Raw genomic sequence first — 20,225 nt, forward strand, 5'->3', positions numbered from 1 at the left:
CTATGCTTTGCAAGGCTTTGCCTTAGACTGTGCGTGTACGCACGCGTATGCATAAACACTGACTATACTCAGGCCTCCAGCCTTAAGTGGCTTGGGTTAAACGTGTGTTTGCTGCATGATAGTCATTAGCATTTTCTATAAATGTATTAACTTAAAAAAGCTTTAGGCCATTTCTGCATAGCCCTCAAATGCCTTTATCTTCATTTTCTGTTCATTTGGAAGTAATCTGACACTTAAATGATTCAGTCAATTAATTCGTATTCTACTCCGTTTGTGAGTTTAGAAACGTCTTAATGGTTGTGCAGAGACAATGCCAATTAGCTTACTGCTTTCTAGATGAAAGGGTGATTCAGATGAACGGTCAGGTTAACAAAGCCATTCAAATGAATGGAAGAAAGAGAGGGAACAAGCGTGCTGTCAAGGCTTTGAAATGAGTTTTGGGCATGTGATGTGACAGAGCTCATTGTTGCTACATCAAAAGACCTGGAGAAACTACATGCACAGGGCTTTACAGTATCTCTGAGGATAACAACATCCACATGTTTGAATATTCTAGATCCATAAGAAGCATCTAGATCATCCAAACTAAGGGGCCACACACCCTTTGATTATTTGTATTTTTGATCATTTAATTAATATTTTATATAAAAATCACATTCACATAATAAAATCTGGTCAGTCATATTTAAAGGCAATTATTTGATGTAAACGGAAGAAGTTGATGTCTCCTGTCTCCTTCTTTTCCTTAGGTCCATTGATGGCAGGTCCATGATGCCCATTTATATGTACCTATACTGACCAGACTCTTATACCTCTGTTCTTGCAAAGCACTGATATTAAAGGATAGCAGGACCCCTTCATTGTTCCCATACATGCACATTACCACAGGAACCTTTCACTGTGAATTAGATCCAGCCTTTACAGTCTTTTATGTTTATTAGAAATGCTTTCCAACTTGTGACCTAGAAGCGAAATACGAGACAACGTGTTAACGGTACATCCGTGGGTTGTGCTTTACCATAACAGTGACTCATCCCAAGCTTTATGAGTAGGCAAATGTAAATGAAGACTTTGATGTTATGAAGAAAATGTGAGTTGTGATTTTTCTGTGCAAAACTCACGCCTGGATGTTGCTATGGTCTTGCAAAGATGTTGTTTGGTATGAAGTTTTTTTAGGTTGTTCTGGGTAGTTGCAAACATATTGCTTGGGTGTTCTGAGTGGTTGCGAAGACATTGTTGGGGTGTTCTGGATGGTTGCTATGGCATTGTTGTGGTGTTCTTTGTAGTTGATGAGGTTTTGAAGGGGTGTTATGTGTGGTTGCTAAGATGTTGCTGGGGTGTTAGGGCCTTGCTGGGGTCTTTAGGCTGGTGCTAAGGTGTTACTGGGATGTTCTGGGTTGTTGACGAGAAGTTGTGCTTTAAAAGTGTATATTTGTTATTTTTCTTGTGAAAAATGACAATCGTTTTGCTAGATAAGACCCTTATGCCTCGTTTGGGATCGTTTATAGTCCTTTGAAACTCCGTTGAAAAAACTGTTAAGTGTTAAGTATTAAATGTTGGGCTCTATTAAAGTCCATTAAAATGAGAAAAATCCTGCAAAGTTTTCCTCAAAAAACATAATTTCTTCTCGACTGAACAAAGAAAGACATCAACATTTTGGATGACATGGAGGTGAGTAAATTATCTGGATTTTCTTTTAAGAAAATTTAATATTCCTTTAAGGTGCTGCTAAGGCATTGAGCATTGCTGGTGTGCTCTGTGTAGTTGCAGAGGTGTTGCTTTGGTGTTCTGAGTGGTTGCTAAGGTGTTGCTGGGGTTTTCTGAGTGGTTGCTAAGGTGTTGCTTGGGTATTCAAGGGTAGTTGCTTATGCATTGCTGAGGTGTTCTGGGTAGTTGCTGGGGTGTTCTCTTGTATAGCTCAGTCAGTGGTACACTAGAATATTGTATTAGCAGCACAAAAGGTCATAAATTCGACAAATACTGATCAAAATGCATACCTTGTAATGCACTGTAAGTCTCTTTGGATAAAAGTGTCTGCCAAATGCATAAATGTGTTCTGGGTGGTTGCTAAGGCGTTGCTGGGGTGTTCTGGGTAGGTGTTAAAGTTTTGCTGGTGTGTTTTGGGTGGTTGCTAAGACGTTGCCGGGGTGTTCGGGTGTTGTTGGCGTGTTCTAGCTGGTACTAAGGTGTTGTTGGAGTGTTCTGGGTGGTTGCTAAGGCATTGTTGGGGTCTTTAGGTCGGTGCTAAGGTGTAACTGGGGTGTTCTGGGTGGTTGCAAAAGTGTTGCTGGGTGGTTGCTAAGAAATTGTTAGGTGGTTGCTAAGGAATTGCTAAGTGGTTGCTATAGTGTTTCAGCTTGACTCTCAGAGAGCCCATCCACAGGTCTTTATATGATATTTATGGCTCTACAGCTTAAATCTTTAACTAAGTTATAAGTCTATAAGATTGCTTGTATCATCTACCTAGTGAACTCTTAAGTGTTTTCTTTTAGAAAAGTAATAGCATATATTTCAAACATGTGTCTTGAGGTATCATTCACCCCCATAACAGTCCATACAGTACATTCTTGCCTAAACCCTAACCCTTCTAAGTATTTGCGTTCCAAACTAAGTCTAAAGAAAATCACACATTTCAGTATATTTTTTATTTCAAATGTAGGTTTTTTTTAACTTAATGATTGATACCAGTGGTTTTTGTGTGGCAGTTGTGCTCTGGCCAAGTTTAAATGTTTTTTTTCCTGAATCACTGTGGCCGTCCCCCTGGCTTTCACAGTTTCCAGCATCACTGGCTTAATGGGCACTAGCTTACCAAGTCCATTTGACATCTGAAAAGACCCCGTCACACAGAACCACACAATGTTTTCCAATAACACAGAGCTTTCACTCACGTGTAATTGGGCGAATTGGTGTAAATGGGTGTTTTTTATTGCTTCTGGATCTGAGAAATGTCAGAGATTGGTCATTCAAAACCAACAGAAAACACTGGCACGCTGTAAGAAATCAAGCATACAGCTAGGTCATAATAAAGCTTAAATTATAAAATCCTCACCTAAAGTGAAGAAGTCGGGTATGTACTACATGAAGGCGGTGCCACAATCTTAAGCTGTGGTAGACTATACTAGTCTTACGTTAAAATGTGTATGTGTAAGTTTATGGCCATACTTTCTAAACAGTAATTTATACCAACTCCATAGATTTTCTTTGTAAGCCTCTATAACAGAGCTTAAACTTTATCTATTAAAGCCTAAACGTTCCTTTCACAAGTACGGCTTGTGAAAGGATAATTGTGGATGAAATTTCTTTCTGTCCTTTATAGATAACCAATTTTCTACAATTTTCTTTATTTCCGTACCATACGACACTGAACATGCTGTTAACTCACCACAAAGTGCATTGTGCAGAATTGACTACATATTTGCTTATTTCAATCATCAAGCAACAGTAAAGACTATAATGCAAAAAGGGTTTATTTGTTTGTAAATAGCTTTAGGCATATATTCTATGATGGTACTGTATATGTGTGCCTGGTTGCAATGAGAGCGCTGTAAGTGTGTGTATTGTGTTTACAGGCGGTAAAATTAAGCTTTGCCCTCTGTGTGTAATACAACTCAGCCCAAGGACGATCTTTGATCCTAATGTCGTCTCAGCCTGGAGGTAAAGAATCTGATGGGCAAAATCTGCCAGTTATGATACCCACATGTTTTCTGTACATTTTCAGTGTACAGCATTTGTATCGCATTAAAGATAATTGTTTTATAATAGGTCCTGGTCCAGGGTCAGTTTTTATGTAATTTTCTGCTTAGAAATCTAATATATAATTCAGTTTTGCGTGAGCCAAATACACAAAATCACGTTGTTTTTAGTAATGAAATAGTTGCACTTTAAATGCTTTTTCATTTGTAAGTCACAAAAAGTGTCTCCTAAATAGAGCTGAAAAATTCTGGTAAATTTTGGAAACTTTCATGGAAATTACACAGGAATACAGTGAGGAAAATAATTTCACAATACATGGCCCGTGTCATTCTCCTTAATACAGTGCAGTCGCACTGTCCCATGTGCAGAAATACACCCCCAAAACATGATGCTACCACCCCCATGCTTTACAGTAGGGATGGTGTTCTTGAGATGATACTCATCATTCTTCTTCCTCCAAACACGTTTAGTGGAATTATGACCAAAAAGTTTTATTTTGGTCTTATCTGACCACATGACTTTCTCCCATGACTCCTCTGGATCATCCAAATGGTCATTGGCAAACTTAAGATGGGCCTAGACATGTGCTGGCTTAAGCAGGGGAACCTTCCGTGCCATGCATGATTTCAAACCATGACCAACAGTAACCTTGGAAACGGTGGTCCCAGCTCTTTTCAGGTCATTGACCAGCTCCTCCCATGTAGTTCTGGGCTGATTTCTCGCCTTTCTTAGGATCATTGAGACCCCATGAGGTGAGATTTTGCATGGAGCCCCAGTCCGAAGGAGATTGACAGTCATGTTTAGCTTCTTCCATTTTCTAATGATTGCTCCAACAGTGGACCTTTTTTCACCAAGCTGCTTGAAAATTTCCCCGTAGCCCTTTCCAGCCTTGTGGAGGTGTACAATTTTGTCTCTAGTGTCTCTTTGGTCTTGGCCATGTTAGTAGTTGGATCAGTGGCGGTTCTAGACAAATTTCACTAGGGGGGCCAAGGAGGGGCCAGTGTTTTACCAGAGGGGCACATAAAAAAATGGCAAGAAATCATATTTAAAGATTATAGGGGTAATTACAGGAATTAGTTTAAGACAGGACTAGGCCTTAGTTTAATTAAGAAATATAACTAGTTTTAACAAACATCCCTTACTAAATACATTACTTGTGTGCATTCTGAAGCAAAAGAAAGGGCACCGGTGTATTTTAAGATATGGCATTGCAAGTTGTTTTCAGTTTGGACAGCTCTTACATTTATTTTAGTCTAGGACTAGTCTGATCCCTTGGTGCAAAAGGGGAGCTGGGTTCTTTTCTAAAGCCCCCCAACCGAAAATCATGCGAGCCTACTCTATAAAAGTTTACATTTCATAAAGTTTATTAAGATAAACGTGTGTTTTAGTTTACATATAAATACACATTGCTAGACAGTTAGGGACCACAATCTAATCAGTATTTAAAATAATATTTATTTTAAATTATAACCATTTTTATATGTAACATTTAATTATATTCCTCCAATTTTATGCACGTGTGTAAGAACATAATTACAGCGCTTTTTACAATGTGTAAACTTCAAAAAGTTAGCGAGATGTTGGTTTTGCCGGTTGTTGATGAGTAACAGCTGTGAATGAGTAACAGCTGTGAATGATCACCGCGCTTAAGCAGCCACGTCACAGGAGAATAAGTGAACAGTGTCCCAATGTCAAGTCAGCTAGAGTCCTTACCAGTGCCCAAACCTGCATACACATTCTCAACATCGGGAGATTAGGATAGAATTGAGACACTCGCCGAGCAGCACCCGCAGGCGGCTACAGTGGTTGGGTGCGCCGCTCTAATTTGCCCGTGTAGAACATTGCGTCGCATTAGTTCTTTTGGCGCTCGTGTGTAAAATCAAAATAGATTTGTACTTTTTGGTCAGCACGGGGTGGCCACAGGGGTGACCAGGGACATGTCTACAGAGGCACGGGCCACCCTTGGCCTCCGTGTAGAACCGCCACTGAGTTGGATTCTTACTGATTGTATGATGTGGACAGGTGTCTTTATGCAGCTAACAACCTCAAACGCATCTAATTTAGGATAATAAATGGAGTGGAGGTGGACATTTTAGGCAGACTAATAGGTCTTTGAGGGTCAGAATTCTAGCTGATAGACAGGTGTTCAGATATTTATTCGCAGCTGTATCATACAAATGAATAGTTTAAAGGAGTCATATATTGTGATTTTTTTTAGATTATGTCTATTACGGTGGACGTGCGCCTGCGATGGCAATTTCGGGCCCCTCCGTGATTTCTAAGTGGGAGAACTTGCGAAATAGCAGGGCATTCAAATACTTATTTTCCTCACTGTATGTGGCATTTTGGCACTTGGATGAAGATGGGTCAGATGTCGAGGAAGCTAATTTTGGCATGTTTTATACTTATGTAAAAAGTAATTTTCTTTAATTCCTTTACAACTTTAAATGTTTCCAAAATTATAGAGCTTTGCAACCCTAAGTAAATGAGTAAATGTAAATATTGGGCATATTACACTTAAAATGGCTGTTTGTTTGTTTTTTACCCATAATGGGTAAATATTGGACAGAACGCATGCTGGGTTAAAAATTACCCAATGTTGGGTTGTTGTTATGCAACCATGGGATATAATAACACAGCAGTTGGGTAAAACAACCCAGCATTGGGTCATTTTTAACCCAGCTGTGTGTTCTGTCCAATATTCTGTCAGCCCCCATGTCATCCTAAAACTGGCATTTGGTATTTTTCTTACTTTTTGGTTACAGCAAGCAGAAATATTGCGAAATCCTGGCTGCTGTTTATGCATCATGTGACCGATTGCCAAATATTGTGCAATACATATAGGCAAATTTCACTTGGTGTTACACTGAAAACAATAACAAGAATGTTCGTTAAAAAGGAGAAAATATAAATTTTTGAGTGAGCTGTTCCTTTTTTAACAAAGTATTGTTCTCAGGGCTTCTCCATTTGATCATCTACTCTGTATTTGTTGATAATATGTGGCATGGTGAGGTTCTTTGTCCGTCGCCTGATGAAAGCTCTAATGGCATCAGATTTACATGATTGGCACATTATTACACACACTTATGCTTTAGAGTCTGTGTAATTGCCAATTAGCCGGAATGGTAATAAGTTGTACGTCTTGTAAGATTTTGCCCTTTCACATTGGGCATATTTTCATTTAGAAACACAATAGAAGAAGTGCATATGCATACCTCTATATAGGTATGCAATTAAAAGCCCAATAGGTGCATCTCTCAATGTGCAAAATGCAAGCTGTAATTTCTCACCGCCGCAGTGTTTATCATTTACACCCGACGGGTCTTTGCGTTTCTCCTTCATTAATTATGGATCAGCTGCCCCCCCATCCAAGCGGCTTCATTTCATTCTCATTAGGTCCTTGTGCTGACACTCCTCTTTTTTCCACGCTCCGCGGCTTTTCTGTGGCTCCCATAAAGGTCTTTAACCAGACAGCCAACCCAGCATCATTACTGGGCATTGTCTGCACCCCCCACCCCTCTCGAGCCTTTGGCAAGTGACCAAGATAAGACGGGCGACCGCCGTTAAGTGCTTATGTCAGTGGTTTCTGGGTCAAAGAGCCTTGCGGTAGGGCTGGCCTAATGCCAGTCAAGTCATCCTTTAGTCTTCCACTATCTTGGTGTAGCTGCGGAGTAACAAGAATGTACAATCCCCTAAGAATTGTGGTTTTTCCCGACAGTGTCGACAACAGATAAATGGATTAGAGCGGAAATTTATGGATTCACAATCAATCAGGATTGTCTGCTGTTGGGAATCTCTACAAGCTCTGCATTTAAGTTACGTTTCTTAAAGATAAATTTATCAATTTAAATAAATAATATTTATTTTAAGTATTAGCTTTTCTAAATTTACATTTATGCATTTGGCAGACGCTTTTATCCAAAGCGAAAAACAATGTATTACAAGGTATACATTTAACTTTTGCACTGCTAATGCAAATGCTCTACCACTGAGCTAGAGCCAGTAAGATGCCAATTTTAAGCATCCTATCACTGTTTATAAGTCCCGGACAACAGGTTTAAATGCATGCAAGGTCAAAAAACACTGTAATTTTTTCAAAATATAAATTTAAAATTATTCCATTTCTCAGAGATCCACAAACGATTCGTGTGAAGCCGTTCAACGACTCAGTCTGCCTAAACCCCACCTTTCAGGAGCCTACACTGCTCTGATTGGTCAACTGACAGAGTCTCCGCACAGACCACAGATCAGTGGCACAGACCAACAATAGTGCAACATGTATTGACCTTGTGCTAACATGATTTACTGAGAAGACATTATCAACATCAATACACATCATTCAAAATTAATCCAAGCAATAAAAACGGCGATAGAAACTAACGTTTTTACAGTCATTTAAGCATTTATGTAAGCTAAAGGGGCCATAGCAAAACCGTAAGTGCAACATGCGTTAGCCGCTTGCTAACGTGACTCTCTGACAGTATATTAAGAGTTTAAACAACAACATCATTCATCATTTATCCAATCAATAAAAACAACGATAGAAACTAACATTTTACCCTCATTTAAGCATTTGTGTAAGCTAACCGGGTCATAGCAAAACCGTAAGTGCACATGCGCTAGCCGCTTGCTAACGTGACTCTCTGACAGTAACGTTATATTCAGAGTTTAAACAACGACATCATTCATCATTAATCCTAGCAATAAAAACGACGACAGACATTAACATTTTTACACTCGTTTAAGCAAGTATGTAGCTATTAGGGATGCTCCGATCAGGATTTTTGCAGGCCGATACCGATCACCGATTTGTTGTCTTCGTGATCGGCCGATACCAATGCCGATACCGATTTTTCAAGCTGATATGCAAGCTCTTTCATCAGTGGACCTCTCCCAGCCCGGGGAACAAATATGTTTTCTCGGCTACTAAGTTTAAATTCATGGCTGCAAAAAACCTGCACCATGAGAGGACTGAATTACATTGACAATTTCAATATCTTCTGGAGCCAAAGGCAACTTTTTAACACAGATGGTATCCACCCAAACAAACTGGGTGCTAGGTTGCTTAAAGACAATATCTTTTTCTCCATGCATCATCCATCAGCTGAGTGTGCCAGTCCACTACTGAACAGCGGAAATGACCACAGGATTTTACACCAGCACCTGGATGGACATTCAGAAGACAAGGATAAAACTCTGCAGTCACAACTACTGTTCACAGACACAGCTCAGGCTGAGCCCTGCCCACAGACCTCGCTACAGCTGGATTGTGAATCAACACCCAAGGACGTTTCTGTTGATAATGACCAGAGGAATGATAACACTCCCTCCCAGCCTTCAGGAACACCAGAATCACAGCTGATGTCGTCACACTCTCTCTCCCTCTCTCCAACATCACCACTTCTGGGCTTTTCAGAGAAAATGGAGAAACTGGTATCTGCTGGAACAAAGCTCTCCCACTCTATTGCTGCGAGTCCCCAAATATCAACCAAGAAACGGCGGGCTCCTCAACCACCAAAGCCTTCAGGCCCAGCCTGCCCTCCCCCTCCATCTGAAAGAGCACTCCGACCTCTGCCTCAACGTCAGGGACCACACCAGCCCTCATCTGCAAACAGCACTGGTAACTGATGTGTGTTGGGTTCCCGCTACGTCAGCAGTAACAATCATAAATATTTTAGGAACAAGCGGGTGCCCGATGTCCCTTTAGCTTTCCCTATCTCTGTCCTGACATGTGATAGAAAGATGAAGGCTGTCTCCAGCCGCACAGCAATTCTATCTAATCTACTGCCTATTATACGTCATTCTGAGATTGATACAGTGCCAAAACCAGTTACTGTTAAGTTAGCACTTCTGAACATCCGTTCACTAAAGAACAAATCCTTTTTAGTTAATGATCTTATCACCACCAACAACCTGGACTTTATGTTTCTAAATGAAACTTGGTTAGATGACAGCTGCAGTGCTACAGTCCTCAATGAATCAGCCCCACCCAACTTTACCTTTATAAATGTCTGTAGAGCTCTTAGAAGGGGCGGAGGAATAGCTGCTTTATTCAAAGATGCCTTTCAATGCAAGCAAGTGTTACATGGTGATTACCAGTCTTTTGAATATTTGTGTATTGCTTTAAAAGGTACACCACGCATTCTGTTTACAATTATTTATAGACCTCCCAAATACACCTCAGCATTTGCTGATGAATTCACAGAACTTTTATCAACAATTTCCTCTGAATTTTATTATTTTGTTCTTGCTGGAGATTTTAATATTCATATAGACAATTCAGAAAACAATACTGCGATTGAACTGTTAAATGTTTTAAACACCTTTGATCTGACCCAGCCTGTGCAAGGTCCTACACACAATCGGGGACACACTCTTGATCTGCTCATTAGCAAGGGTCTAAACATTTCATCTACTGTTATCAAGGATGAAGCCCTATCTGACCATTTCTGTGTTTACTTTGATTTATTAATCTGTCCTGCCACTGATGCTAGATCTGTCTATGTTAAAAAAAGGTTCATAAATGAGAACACCAGTGAGGTATTTATGAATGCTATATCAATGTTGCCAAACATATCGGCAGACTCCGTTGATGTTCTCCTTGAAAACTTTAACATAAAAGTTAAAGATGCCATTGATGGTATAGCTCCAGTAAAGGTCAAGGTGATCACTGGCAGACGTAAAGCACCCTGGAGAAATACAACAGCAGTACAGCACATGAAAAGAACATGCAGAAAAGCTGAACGTATGTGGCAGAAAACAAAACTTGAAGTACATTATAGCATCTATAAAGACAGTCTTCGTGCTTTCAATGTAGAACTAGGCACAGCTAGACAGACCTTCTTTTCAAACATTATAAACAAAAACATAAACAACACTCGCACTCTTTTTGCTACTGTAGAGAGACTAACAAACCCCCCAAATCAAGTTCCTAGTGAAATGCTCTCTGACAACAAATGCAATGAGTTTGCAACCTTTTTCTCTGAGAAGATCAGTAATATCAGAATGGCGATCAATACGGCCTCATATTGTACTGTGATCAGTCAGATATCATTGCAACAACCTCAGAAATTAGCCATTCTCCCAGAATTTGACATAATTGATATAAAAACCTTGGAAGAAACAGTACAACATCTTAAAGCATCAACTTGCAGCCTTGACACACTCCCCACATCTTTTCTCAAAAAGGTACTTAACTGCTTAGAAACTGACCTCTTAAAAATAGTAAATACCTCTCTGATCACAGGCACCTTTCCAGAGTCATTAAAAACAGCAGTTATTAAGCCTCTCCTAAAAAAGAGTAACCTAGACAAAACCATACTTAGCAACTACAGACCAATCTCAAATCTTCCGTTTATAGGCAAGATCATTGAAAAGGTGGTTTTTAATCAGCTGAACAAATTCTTAAACTCAAATGGCTATCTGGACAATTTTCAATCTGGTTTCCGTCAGCATCACAGCACAGAGACAGTGCTCATAAAGATAATAAATGATATTCGCTTAAACTCTGATTCAGGTAAAATATCAGTGCTGGTGCTACTAGATCTTAGTGCTGCCTTTGACACAGTAGATCACACCATACTCTTACATAGACTGGAAAACTGGGTAGGGCTCTCTGGGATGGTCCTCAAATGGTTTAAATCATACCTACAAGGAAGAGGTTACTATGTGAACATAGGTAACCATAAATCTGAGTGGACATCCATGACATGTGGAGTCCCACAGGGTTCAATTCTTGCACCGCTTCTGTTTAATTTGTATATGCTCCCACTTGGTCAAATAATGAAAAAGAACCAAATTGCTTACCACAGCTATGCAGATGACACCCAGATATACTTAGCCCTGTCACCTAATGACTACAGCCCCATTGACTCTCTATGTAAATGCATTGATGAAATTAACTGTTGGATGCGTCAAAACTTCCTCCAGTTAAACAAAGACAAAACTGAAGTCATTGTATTTGGAAATAAAGATGAAACTCTCAAAGTTAACACATACCTTGACTCTAGGGGTCTAAAGACACAAAATAAAGTCCGAAATCTTGGTGTAATTTTAGAGTCTGACCTTAATTTCAGTAGTCATGTGAAAGCAATAAGCAAATCAGCTTACTACCATCTCAGAAATATTGCCAGAATTAGCTGTTTTGTCTCAAGACAGGACTTAGAGAAACTTGTTCATGCTTTCATCACCAGCAGGGTGGATTACTGCAATGGACTTCTTACTGGGATCCCCAAAAAGACCATTAGACAGCTGCAGCTCATACAGAACGCTGCTGCCAGAATTCTGACCAGAACCAAAAAATCTGAGCACATTACTCCAGTCCTCAGGTCCTTACACTGGCTTCCTGTTACATTTAGAATAGATTTTAAAGTATTGTTACTCGTTTATAAATCACTTCATGGCTTAGGACCCAAATACATGACAGATATGCTAACTGTATATAAACCTAAAAGATTACTCAGATCATTAGGATCAGGTCAGTTAGAAATCCCAAGGGTTCACTCAAAACAAGGTGCGTCAGCATTTAGTTATTATGCCACCTGTAGCTGGAATCAGCTTCCAGAAGAGATCAGATGTGCTTCAACAGTAAACACTTTTAAATCTAGATTAAAAACACATCTGTTTAACTTTGCATTTACTGAATGAGCACTGTGCTGCTTCACACTGACTGCACCTTTAACTCAAGTCACTTTTACTTCTGTTTTATTCTTTTTAACATTTTAAAGTGTTTTTATTAAAATCACATTTATTTTCTTTCTAAATTCTCATGTATCTTTGTTTTTATTGTGATTTTATTGTGTATCTATTATTTTTACATTTTCTTTTTTCTCTTTTATATATTGTTTTCTCATTTCTATGTAAAGCACTTTGAATGACCTCTGTGTATGAAATGTGCTATACAAATAAACTTGCCTTGCCTTGCCTTGCCTCTTTGATGACTGTAACTTTTAACATTTTTTCTAGATAAAGTAATACCACAGATGTAGCCTTTGTTATATTACTTGCAGTAATTAGGTATATTATTGTTTTAATAGAGAATCAAATAATTTAATATGAAATTTAATATGCCTTTAAAAAGGCTTATGTCTGTAAAATCTAATGAAAATAAAACACTTCACAGTCTTCACTGTATGAATTAAATATACACGCATTCGTATGAAGTACAACAGTTCTTTAGTGAAGAGCAGAGAGTAATTTTATTGAGAGAGGAATTAGGTTACTGTAGCTTTAAGACTTGACAGAGATCGCTCTGTTCACGTGCACTGATGACAGGCTGCTGTTTGTTTGCGCGGCGGGTGTATGCAGACGAGAGCAGCTGTGAGGAAAATTAAAGTTTACACGCTCAAAACTTTAAAACGCATGCAAATAATAAACTTTTGACATGAGGATGCAATTGTCCGCGATAGATATGTGTTGTATACGCTGTTTGATGGGGATGTGAAGACGGGTCGCGCTGTTAGGACCGGACCGCGTCCTCAGAAAATACACATATCTCTGTAAAGGCAAAGAGAGACATGCAAATATGCACGTCGCTCATGAGCCACGGGTTATAAAAATGCTCTCACTGCGTAAAAATGGTCTCTAACTGCAGCCGCATTGAGGAGCCATATGATGACAAAAGTAAACATAAAGATCGGTTCACGAGATCGGCAAATATAACGAGGACCGATCGAGTCATTTAATGCCGTTATCGGCCGATACCGATCTCTGGCCGATCGATCGGAGCATCCCTAGTAGCTATAATCATACTTACATGTTGTGGTTAGGAAACGCATGTTCAAAATAAAGTGAACCATCTTTCATTGTCAAACGTCTAGTAAATACATTTATTTTAACCACTGATTCTTCATATATCTTCATCCTTTGGTAGTAAAAACAACACAGATTGAAAACACAGCGTGATATGATGTTTACACACTAACTAGCTGTGGGCAGGTCATAGTTTTCGTTTCTCCCGCGGGCAAGTCTGTAGGCGGAGATTAGTATCTCGTGTGACGTGGAAGCGTTTGTGTGACGTGGATAAAGTCAGGCAGGAGATTCAATCCATATGACGACGCGTTTCAGCGATTCAGAGTCGACTTTAGAAGCCAACAACTTTATTAATCGTGCACTTTTTAGTTCAACTACTTTGCACATTGTTTACATTGATGGACAGCTACATGACACACTGCAATACAGGTCAGTTTCGATTTTGGATCTGTGTGGCTCTTTAATGTATTGGGGCTCCAATTGGCTGGTTCCTGGTGCAATTATTATTGAAGAGGTCTGCCATGCAGGTTAATGTTAGGATGCCATTAAAATATCAAATGTGAGCACACACCAACCCACACACACAATGCTGTTTTAACCTATGGTTGGGTCAAATATGAACATTTTCTAGGTTAATTTAACCCAAATGCATGGGTTTGTCCATATTTTACCCAAGCATATTGAAGCAATGTCCACATTCACATTTATGCATTTGGCAAAAACTTTTATCCAAAGTGACATGCATGGCTGTATAGTTTTTTATTTTATCAGTATGTGTGTTCCCTGGGTTCGAACGCAATGCTTTACTGAGCTCTGGTAAAAAATATTTGCCAAATGCGTCCCATATAAATGCAATATATTAGCTGTTCCGTTCTTGTTGTGGTTCGCTGAGATAAGACTTGGGGTGATGACATAGACAAAATTGCCAAAAAAAGGCATTCACAAAATCAAACTGAAATAGTCAATGCTGACACACTGAGGATCGTCTATGTTGTATTCGGGTTTCATGAGAGACGCCGCGAGAAGTCCTTTGTCCATTGTCAGCTGGTTAAATAATGGATTTGTATGGCGGTATGTATAATGCCTTAGCCAATGTCCCTTGACAATACCGTTTTGAGGGAGTCTGTAACAATAGGCATATATTTTTCGGAGACTATCTGTTATTTATACGTCACAAGGGCATTTCCCCCACAGAAATGTTTCTTTCTCTTGTTCATGCATTTACGATTTGCTGTAAATCCATAGACAGCAGCTATGGAGCCAATCAGCAAAACCCCTTTCTTTGTCATTTACTTAAACATTTAGTATCTTTTGAAGTATAATGGTTATTCCGTCCCTATTGTGCACTAAGGATTAGCTCAACCTTATGCTCTAGCCTTTAAGAATCTTATAAAGAAAAAGAAATGCTTTTTACTATAGTGAGAGCAGAAAACGGAGAGTTAGCCTGAACCTCAAGTTGTTCTGCTCATTATGGGATGCATCATCACATTAAGGGGCTGTAAATGGCACCATTGCAGTTTGTTGTGATTTGTTTACACAATAACATCTGTAATTGAATGACAGTGATAAATGTGATGAACGACTGAACTGGGGGTAGTGTTAAGCAAGCTGGTCGGGTAAAATGTGTGTCATTGGCCCGCAGAGTGTCCCCTCCGAACAGATTTGCAGAATCTCAAGGGACATCATTATTCTGTCATAAAACAGAAGGCAGGTCAGATTTTTTTCCAGCGATTTCTAAAGACGCCCTCGTGACGCAGAGATGATTTATTCATCTGCAAACAGAAGAAATGGTAGATGGGTTGGCGTACAAAACAATGACTGTCTGGATGGACATTTGTCAAATGTTGGACAATAAAGAGATTGATCGGGCCAAGATGCACATATAAAAGTTCAGTGAATAACACTGACCAATCACAAGTTATTTTACAATGGATGTAACGATAAAATGCAATGCAATGTATTGTTTATTAATATTATTTATTTATGAATGCTTCATGTTACTTACACGTTCAAAGCACATTGAATGTATTAAATCATTTATTGAACATACAGTATTTTATTTCAGCTGATTCAATGCACTTCAAGAACATTTTACATTGCAGCAAACACAAACAACAGCTTTGCATCACCTACTCTTACCAATACGTTTATTTTCAAAATAAAATGCACATACATTAGAATCTTGGCTACAGAACCACCTATTAAATATTTCCACTGTTATTCACCAACAAAAGAAATCACAGTTCATTTAACACAACTTGAACTTATGTGACAGCATGTCTTAATAGCAGGTCATGCCTGGGATAAGTTGGCACAATGAAAGTTAGCTGTTAAACAGCCTATTGAACTGTAAGCTTCTAAGGAAACATTTCATTGGAGTGGTTTTAATAAAAATACACACTTAAAGATGCAGTGTGTAATTTTTAGAAGTATCTCTTGACAGAAATGCAAAATATTATACAAAACGATATGATCAGGGGTGTATAAAGACCATACATAATCAACTGTTATGTTTTTATCACCTTAGAATATGATGTTTTTATCTACATACACAGAGGGTCCCCTTAAACGGAAGTCGGCATTTTGTGCCGCCATGTTTTTACAGAAGCCCTTAATGGACAAACTTTTTTTACTAAGTAGTTTCCGACGATGACATGTTCGTCTGGTGGCGGTTAACGTAGCTTCTCTATGCGTTTCAAAAGCGAGGAGTGAGCAGTGAACTGAACCATTGGTTGCAATGCGCAACCTCACCAGCAAAAATTTACACACTGCACCTTTACAAATAAAGGTGCTACAAAAGGTTTGCACCATTTTTTAGGTATTTGTATTAAAACAATATTAGCAGTTCAATAACAGTTAACTGTTCTTTATAAAACCAAAAATGTTTAATTCTGGCATAAGACACTCAATAAATTCAGACTTTAAGGTTCAACCTGACTTTAAACATGTAAAATAATCTCTAGGACAGACAAATAACTAAAAAGTGATGAATTTGTTTCTCAAGCAGTGAGAATAAATGAAGAACATCAGTAGATGTTTGCTTAAGTCTCTTGTTTGTTTTTCAAAAGATGTTTTTCTAATCTTTCAAAAAAGAATATTTTCACAATTTGTGCGCATATTGACCAAGATATCAAAGTCTCCACTATGTTTTGTGCAACAGAAAGTTCTGTGGATGTTAAAGGTTTTCTATTCAATCATTCACATAGCCAAAATGGTTCCTCTATGACATCATATAGCACCTTTTAAGAGTGTACAGCCCTACAACATACCTTTTTTTCTTGAATAAGACAGCATTTTTATTCAGAAACGTGTTTATCTGTCATTTGAAAAATGTATCTGCAGATTGTAGTTTTTATCATGTGACCATATAAAATGTTATATAATGCTTTATTTAGATTTTTCTTAGTACTACATTTTTTACCATGAAAATAGCCATTAAATAATTGTGATATAACAGGCTTACGAGAAAAAGGAATTCATTAAACTTGAATAAAAAACGTTTCATAAGTCATACAAAATTGAATTGAAACCCATGCGACAACTTACCCCGCAACATGACAGTTTTTTGCACAGTTTAATGTTATATAATTGAACCTTGCCATAATTTGTTAATTTGCTCACCCAAGAGATACAAAATATGATACGATAAGCAATTTTATGAAAGAATGTACAAAAAATATACATTATTGTTTTATTAATGTGCTTAATCATTATAGTTATTTAGTTTTAACTTGAACAAAACAACCATTTTAAAAATCATACTTTTGATTAACAAATTGTAATCAAAATAAATACACACATTTAAAATTAATAAATAGATTTTGATTTTAGTTATTGAGACAGATTCCATGTATGACAACTAACCCCCTGTTCCCAATGTACAAATTCACGCAATAAAATTAAACGCATTATGAACGCACTTCATGCCAGCTCCTGAGGTACAAAGTGGAAATCCTAGACAAATTGGACATCCAAGTTACTCATCACCATATTGAACAATGAAATGACAAAACAAAGGACGACATCCCTGCACAGTTTTCCCACCCCCATGTCCACGGAGCACGGGCTACGCATTAGCATCACTTTCTCCCAAAACATCTGCTCCGTTAGCTTGTGAGGTGGTGAGGCGAGGGGGGGCTGGAAAGCGGCGAGCCACCGCGCGCGCTTTTGTTCAGTTGATCCTCGCGACCGGCGAAGTGCGCGCCGTTTCGAGCTTCTCTCTCCGCGCGAGCGCCGCACGAGACGCAGGCTGAGGAGAAATATCGTCTTTTTTGAGATGGTTTCAACAAAATAACTGAACACTTTCTACGAGATTTTCAGATTTATACATTTTGAATGGTTTACCGCTGTTATCACCACCTGCTCTGAAGGCAAGCGGCGGTTTATCTGAGGCGACGCGGCATTCCTGTGGACTTTTGACACGACGACGCTCTGTACTTCTGAGAAGGTAAACATAAGCGATATGAACGGTTGAATTTCTCGATGTTTAAGCCGTTTTAGTCCATAATGTGGTGTAGGGTGTCTTTTATTTAGGACAGGATAGACACAGAACATTTGCCTAGCGAGTTACCTCCTCAGTGAGGACATTCAACATCTCGGGGGGACAAAACGCGGAGAACGATATTATTAAACGGCTCTTCTAAGTCTATATATCAAGCATGATTTGAATTAACAGTCAGAAAACCTTGATTTTACAAATTATATATTCTTGTACTCCATTTATTCTATACGTTATTTCACTAAAACGCATAATTTTAATCACTGAATTGTATTTCTCATATTATGCTAAGTGCTTTTAAAAGTACAGGTGTGAATAAATGTGACCTTCTTAGATAAGTACATAGCTTTGTTAATGTTATATTTACCTGAATATTGATGTTCTTGACTCTCTTAGTTTTTACCTATATCCCCCTCATCCCCAAGCTGTCACCGCGTGCAGTAACGCATTTATGCAGAGTGGTTAATAGAAGTCCCCAATAAGCTGCCAGACATAAAAAGTGCGATTTTTGGAGAGAAGAGACCCCGTGCATTGTTTTTTGCCCTGTGCAGGGTGTCAGCTGGATGCTGTTTAAAGCTGACAAGAGCTGAGTGCTGTCAGTCTAAAGCCTGGCTGGTGGGAGAGTCAGACATATCTGATTTCTCCTGGCATCTGTCGTGACTGTCTGCGCAGTCTCTATTCAGTCTCAACCTGACAGATCACTCCAGGTGCTTTCGGCATCAGTCTGCAACAAGTGTTGCACAAGAGCTGAAGTGTACGAACAGAGCGATTTGTTAATGTGAATACGTGTGTTATTTGTCAAAGAGCTTCCGAAATAGAAAGCTAGTTGGTCGTGGACTCGTGGGTTAGGTGCTCAGGGGAAATTTCAGGCAGCTGTGTGCTGCAAATTGGTTACTGTGGGGTTCTCCACCATATCTTCATATCTTCTCTGTTTTTCACAGCTTGCATCAATCTTTTTAATGTTGTTCTTTATAAACTGATTTGCCTATAAAAACTAGATGCTCACATACTCTATCAGGGCTCCAGACTAACTTTTTTCACTAGGAGCACAATGGCCCCCAATTGAAAATTTTAGGGGCGCAACCAAAAAATTTAGGGGCACACACCGTAAATCAACATGCTAACCAAATAATCACATTTCCACTGCATTACTAATAAAAACTTTGATGATAGATTCAGAAAGTACAATGTGCTGTTGTAAATTCAGTGTCACATTACAACAAAAAAAGGTCAAATTTACTGGTCGCACATGTGCGACTGGATGTAAAATTCAGTGGCACACTCTCAAATTTTGGTGGCAGTCTGGAGCCCTGTCTATGATTCTGTTCTCCATCATACTGCATTATTCATCTTTTTTTTTTTTGAAGATATTTTTGAACTGAACTTTTCAATGACACTGACACCTTGTCACCTATAGACAACATACTGGTTGCTGTGTCAGGGCAAGCACTCCAAAGCACTGTCTCCAGGTTCAAAGACCTTTCATTCTTACCCCCACACCCGTCCCCAAGTCCCAGCGCTGCCTAACCAAACCAAGCTATCTTTTATGTGCCTCTGTATGTCTCCTGAGGGCATCTATTCATTTTTTCTAAGCTTAAGTCGCCTCCTTTTACAATCGTAAATGGTAGAAGCGCACATCTAAGCACATTGTCTAAGTGAGAAAACGGGTGATTGGCTCAAAGCACGACCTATTTGGTGTTGTGTGACTTTTAGAGGGCACTTGATTGATTCTCGTATTTTAATAATGTGCATTTCCGCTTGGCTACGTCCAGTTTAACACGAACACTTGTACAAGCAGGGATTGTGAGAGGGAGGGACAGGTGGAATCGAAATTGTACTTGAACAGCATCCAAACACCCAAATGCCTTTGTAATTCAGAAGATAATGTCCTTGTCGTAAATTAGTATGCTCAGTGCTTAATGGACCGAGAGTGCTTCTGCGAGGGTGACAAAAATGACTCAAGACATTTGTGCTGGATGCCGGACTGCAGGGGAAGTTTTTGAATAGTCAGGTAGGAATGCCATATGGTTGTGTTTACCATATACGCTCCCTTTGTTAATTACCAATGTTTAATTACCAAATAATTTAGGATCCATTTATGTTAGTGTTTGTACTTGAGTGCTGGTGTGAGTAGATGACAGCAAATGTGCATCTTAATTTATGTGATCCCCAATAATTATAATGGCCCCAGTCTCGCAGGTGCATTAACGCGTGTGTGTGTGCGCACTTGTGATTGACGGCTGACAAGAAAGAGTGGTTCTGTCTAATCCCATGAGCCAGAGGA

The 20,225-nt window shown here is 39.0% G+C and overlaps 1 protein-coding gene across 2 annotated transcripts in view; it reads left to right on the plus strand.

The window, feature by feature from the left end:
• Positions 1-20,225, plus strand: part of ncanb (neurocan b) — a 229,684-nt gene that overhangs the window by 22,837 nt on the left and 186,622 nt on the right. The window contains exon 1 of one of the 2 annotated variants that reach the window (XM_055218761.2): positions 17,598-17,890. The exons of the other annotated variant lie outside the window; for it this stretch is intronic. The gene's annotated coding sequence lies outside the window, so the exon portion shown is untranslated. Of the gene's footprint in view, positions 1-17,597; positions 17,891-20,225 lie in introns of those variants that run through there. 2 annotated transcript variants of the gene reach the window in all.

Source organism: Misgurnus anguillicaudatus, chromosome 23 (genome assembly GCF_027580225.2).
Source record: "Misgurnus anguillicaudatus chromosome 23, ASM2758022v2, whole genome shotgun sequence".
NCBI classification, from domain to species: Eukaryota; Metazoa; Chordata; class Actinopteri; order Cypriniformes; family Cobitidae; genus Misgurnus; species Misgurnus anguillicaudatus.